We start from the raw sequence: 6,000 nt of genomic DNA on the forward strand, positions 1-6,000 counted from the left end.
TTAACGGGCGTACTGGGACAGGCAAAAACTGGCCAGTTCGCCCTTTCCCCTGCCAGCAGGTGTGTTTCCCATGGGCCCCTGGGGGGTTGAGGGGTCAATAACTAGCCATGGACCTGAGCCACGAACCTGTTTGGATCTGGAGTTCCAGTCTGGCACATTCACATACTACTATGATTTATTTGTATTGCAATTGTGCCAATGCCCAGGAATCCCCAGTCCAGACCATTGTGCTAGGTGCTGTGCAAACATAGGCCCCGATTCAGGAGAGCACTTAGCACATGAGTAAATGGGACTTAAGAACGTGTCCTGAATAGGGATGCTCTCCCTGTACTGGGCTCACAGACTGGTAGGAAAACACAGTCCCTACACTGAGGAGTTTACAGCCGAATTGGACATCTTGCTGTGCCCAGCTCTCCGTATACACAACAGGCCAAATCCTCAGCTGATGTCAACTGGTGTCATTCCACTTAACCTCAATGGAGCGACACCCGTTTACACCAGCTCCAGATCTGGACTCTCGTGTTTTTCAAGAACAAGAAGATTTCCAGCCAAGGGCAGCTGAACACATTGCTTTGCCCAGTGATACCACCTGCCTCCCACGTGATGAGAGCAGCATTTTTTTCCCCCTCCTCTGGGCCGGCACTGTGGCCTTGATCGCGGGAGGTGGCAGGAGGGAATTTTCATGGCAGGCTCGGTGAACTGTTGGCTGCTCGTCTTTGCTCAGCCTGCTCTGAGCCAATGGGGACGTTGTGTTAGAGTCCTAGGGCGGGACTAAGGGTTTGTAGCATAGACGGAGACGCTGTCCTTCAGGTGAGACAGTTCTGGTGGGGTCTGAATGGGGGCAGCAAAGAACATATTGTGGTTTTTTGAAATGAGTCGGAGAAACCCTCATGTCCGCCCTGGCTCCTAGTTTCTCTCTCTTTAAGAAAGCGGCTAACGCTGCACCCAGTTCTGCTGGGCCATCGCCGGCCCCTCCAGAGATAAAGAGCCCTGGCTCCCCAGTCGGGTCTGTAACAGTACCGCATCCTCTGTGCATCAGACACAGAAGAGAAACCACAACACCATGGCTGCACATTGACGTCAGTGACTGACTGGTCCGTATTTACCCTCTGCCAAATCCACTGACTCCTGTAAAGTCTAAATCATGGCTCAGCACACTCCTGCTTGCCAAGTCTGCCACTCTGCTGTCTCGCTCTCCACTGCAAACACAACCTGGTGAACCGCTTTCGTTTGCGGGAAGCATTTCTCCTCTTCCTCTGGTCTCAAATGGGTCCCCGAGCAGCTCGACAGAGTTTTTGGAGGCATTTTTTGGTCTGTATTCTTATTCAAAATATTTGTGCAAACAAGTTCTGTTTCCCGGCCTGGAACTCCTTCACTGTGAAGCCTCGAAATTCGAGCACGTCGGTTAATTCTGATTGGACACACAGATCACATACTCCTGTTTCTGTTCCCTGACTGGAGAAGGGAGATGGAGCAGAACTCGTAGAATCCGGTTTCTGGTGCGAATATTCACAATTGCAAATTTAAAACTAGTTGTGTGTTAGTGTGCTATAAGATGTGTTTGCCTGAATATTCCTGCCAGCCAGCTTATTCCCTAGAATACTGGTGGTAAAGGAGGGGTGGGAACATAGGCAAAGAGAATTTAATTACAAAGCTGAATGGACAGTCATAGAAAATGTTTAGCAGTAATTACCTGGCTTTAATTGCGGTGTGCTTTGAGATTCCTCCTGTGGCAAGGAAGCTATAATAAAACCATACCTATCATCTCAAAGGCAGACGTAACTGGTTTCCTTCTCTCTTTGCCATCAGCTCTCCACAGGCAGGGGAAAAATGGGTAACACTTACAAAATAATGCTACAGTAAATGGGCTCTTGATACTAGTGTACTTCTAACGCCCACACTGATACACAATGATTTCATCCAGCTTCATGAGATTCTAATAACGGCCAGAGAATTAATGAGAGCTAGGCTGTGATTTTAAAGTGCAACTGGTATAGAAATTCGGTAGGACATTTCTCCACCCTTCTCCCCAGTAACAGAGCAGTTTTTTACTTCACTTTAACCCATCAACGGCAAACTTCACGTCAGCTCCTTAGCTGGCATAAACCAGCATAGCTCTAATGAAGGCAAATAGCCATTGAGGTCAACAGAGCGGATGATCTGGCACAAAGTGCTGCTCTACTCTGGAAATTGACTGTGTAAAACCGAATCTTTCTTTGGCTGCTCCCTGAACGTGCTCAGAATTGCATCTGCCCGCGTCAGTGACTGAAGGAGGTTCCAACTGCTGTCAGTGATGCAAGGACAGCAGTTACAGGAAAGAGAGCTGATTTCTGCTCTGGTCACCTGTGATAAGCACCACTAACTCCATTCCAGTTGCACTGCCACGTTCAGCCTTCTCTTGTGCAACCCAGCTAGGTGCAAACGAGAGCAGAATCTGAGGGTGCTGGAGTTGCACAGTGGTAAACTAAGCTATGGCCTTTTATTTTTTTAAATGATTATGATATGCATGAGCCAACAGCTTAGCCGCTTGACTCTCAGCTCCTAGCCTGAGTTTAGTTTGCTTGGAAACTGAGCGAACTTACTACAGAATCTGCTGTGTCCATACACATGGATCCCCACTGGGCGGTTTCCAGCCACTTTCCAGCCTCAAGCGCAGGGTCCAAACAGCAGTTGAGTAAACGGCCGCCCTTCGTTGCATCACGTGGTCTTGGGAGGTTGGAGAAGAGACACTAGGGGCCCAATCCGCCAGAGCAGCTGAGCAGAACAAAGCCAGAGAGCAGCCTTGAAGCCCCTTTTGTGCTTCCCGTTTGCTTGGCCTGGCCAGGCGCTTGTGCAACTCCCCGGTGCAGCTGAGAGCATCTTCTGCGCTTCCCTAACTCGGGCCCGGCGTCCAACATCTTCCGGGCTGGGCTGGTAGCTGGGAACAGCTGCAGACACACTCCTTTTCCCCTGGAATGTCCCCCATGTGCTCCTTGCACTGAGGACTCCTGTAAGGGGATAGCGTGGAGCCAGCTAGGTTGACTCTACACTCTCTCAAGGACTTCCCATGTGGCAGGGGACTTCCCCGACTGTGTCTTCACAGCCACCTGGGCCAGCATAGTGTGCCTGCAATGCAGCCGTGAACAGGGCCCGGGGTGTCACTTAGGACATGGGAGCTTCAGGGCCGGGTGTGGGGACACCGGATTGGAAGGGCCGGTTCAGAGGTGCTGTGAGCCAAACATCCGAACCAAAACATCGCTGCTCATCACCATGACCCCCAAACGTAGAATAGCCACCAGCAGCACAGAGGCGGAGCTGTGAGCCCACAGCTTCCCAGCCCTGCTGGTCCATAACACTACCTCCTCCTCCCACCTGGACCAGGTGAGCTTCTCCTGCCCTCCTCTCTGTCAAGCAAAGGGAAACATGCTTTCCTTTCAGTAACTCTCTCCCATCAGCGGGGGTCACCTGGGGTGACAGCCTCTGATCCCAAATGAGGACAGTGGAATTAGGTGGGGCCCTGGCGACTCCTATGCTTATGCTAGGGAGGCTCCAGCAGATGCTGCTGGGAATTCCTACCGACTTCAAAGTATTACGAGCCTGGAGCTGATCTAAGCCACAACCGAGGGCAGGACAGGCTGTGTGGGTTTGGGCCGCTCACACCATTTTGTCCTCCACTTGAAACAGACACTTCCTTTATCTCATGTGGCCAGTTCTTGCATCATATTACGAATACTTTGCATCAGCCTAGGAAAAAATACAAGGTAAACAGCAGAGGAGCAGCTCGCCAGGAGAGAGGACAGATATTATCCCCAGGAAGGTCACTAACTGAATAGCAATTCAGAAGTGGAGATTCCTCAGCATTTTGCCCCAGGAACGAGTATCTTTTACTGCGCTGATGTTTACTAGAATAATTACTGTTCCTAATCAATCCGTCTAGGCCTTTTTGCTCTTTAATTTTGTGAAGCAATTAGACCCAACAGTGACAGATGCCATATGATAAATCTAAGTTGGTTAAGGGTGGAAGCATATTTGCACCCATATGTGACACGTCTGCTTAAAAGATCACAAAGCGCTTTGTGGATATTAATGAATTTAACCTCACATCCCCCTTGAGGTAGGGCACTGTTATTACCCCATTTCACAGATGGGTAAACTGAGGCACAGCGATGTTACTTGTGGAAGGACACAGAGAAAGTCAGCAGCAGAATTGGGATTAGAACCCGGGAGTCCTGGCTCTACTCCCCCACTTTAACTATTGGCCCATGCTCCAGCCAATAGACTCTTTATGCCCAGCAACTGCAGCCGTGGTGCTTTTAGTCTTGTGACATGCTCACTCCCTTTCACTACGCACGCAGGCAGCTCATGCTCTCAGAGCGATTGCTGAGTCCCTCAGGTCTTGTCTAAGGAGCCCTTTGGGCAGCATGTTTTGATGGTGGTCCATGGCAGACGCAGCTGTTACGTATTTATGAATTAGAACTCCACCTTTGCGGGCTTTTTTCTCATGCTCTGCATTCTCCTGGAAGGCTGTGGGAAAGGAGGCACAGAGAACGGCTCAGCTTCCAAGCCTCCCTTCCCACAAACGCAGAGCGGGCTGCTGAAAGACAAGAAGAGACTTATTTTCCCTGCCACTCACTTATCTCCGCTCTCAGTGCTTCCAGTACTGTAGCTTCGAGCTGGGCCTGGACCAAAGCCTCCCACGGATCTCAGAGCTGTTCAGAATCCGGATCCGCTGCTGTGCTCGAAGACCTGTCTGCCCTTGTTGTTTGTAACATTTCCTGCCCGTGGCGTGTGAGCCACGAGAAGGGCAACTGGCCTGGGGAACTGACAATCGTGAGCTCAACGTTCATTGCTTGGACTCCGCGCCACCGCATAGCGTGCACAGGTCGCCGTGTTTGGCTCTATGACCTTCCCCACCGTTCCCACTGGGCATACTGTAGGGGCCTCCTACAAGATCCAGATCCAGAGAGCCACGTTTGCATTCAGACCCTCCCGGAGTTTGGGCTCAGAGGGCTGGGTCAGGCCCGGCTCTGGAACATCTAAGCATGCAGAGCAGTTCTGACCGAATAAGCCACCCTGCTCGGGGCTCCGCACACTCACCAAACTTGAGCTACACCCACAAGAGCTCGGCACGCACCAACTCCCATTCAGGCACCAGCACCCACTGAGGACAGTCTCTGGAAAGGGGATAAGGAGACGGAGGTGCTCGGTACTCAGTGGGGAAGAGGCAGCCTTTTTTAGGGGAGCCCTTGCTAAATTCCTGCGGGTTTGAGCCTCTCTTTTATTATGGAGGGATGCAGGGTCGTCTGCGTGTGTCACCACTGCCCTCCCCTGGCTGGAATGTCAGACCTGCTTGTGTGCATGTGACACGTCGCCCCCTAGGGGCTGCAGCCCACAAGCAGGATAAAGGTCTTACTACAGCTGCCAGAGCTCCTGGGTGCTACCCCTCCCCCCCCGCATGTGTCTGCCACATGTGTACAGTTTTGCTGGTGATCGGTGTCTGTCTCTACGCAGCTGTGGTGTATCCACAGCAGGCAAACCCTTGCCTGACATGGGTTCCTGGGTATCCCCCTTTCAGAACAAGTCAGTATTTGGTTGGAGGGGTGGTTTGAATGATTCACCCCTCCATGCACACACAGTGGCTGCAGCATTCAGGGCAGGTGGGGGGGGGGGGGAATCACATGCCTTTCCCCAGCATCTTGAGGCGCCGTTGTTCGTGCGTAATAGGCCCAGTGTGTGAGCTGATGAGAGTCATGGGTTTTGCCTGCAGGGCCCCTACTGGGACATGTTAGGCACGCATCATATACATGGCCCTTTGTATCCGTTGAACTGCGCGTGCTGGCTCCAAGCGGTCGGGCAATGAAAGTACACAGTCCCCATGGTGGGAGTTACTAGTGGACTGGGAACGCAACTAGGTGTTTGCCTTGTTAAACAAAATCCCTCCAGCTGTATACGTCAGCCATTGGCGTCTCCAGCACTCACTGTGCTAGCATGATCCCCAGGATCCCATACCTCCAGGACAGT

The sequence above is a fragment of the Emydura macquarii genome, unplaced genomic scaffold, assembly GCF_026122565.2.
Source record: "Emydura macquarii macquarii isolate MOO-44397 ecotype Brisbane River unplaced genomic scaffold, CSIRO-AGI_Emac_v2 contig_3390, whole genome shotgun sequence".
Classification (NCBI taxonomy): Eukaryota; Metazoa; Chordata; order Testudines; family Chelidae; genus Emydura; species Emydura macquarii.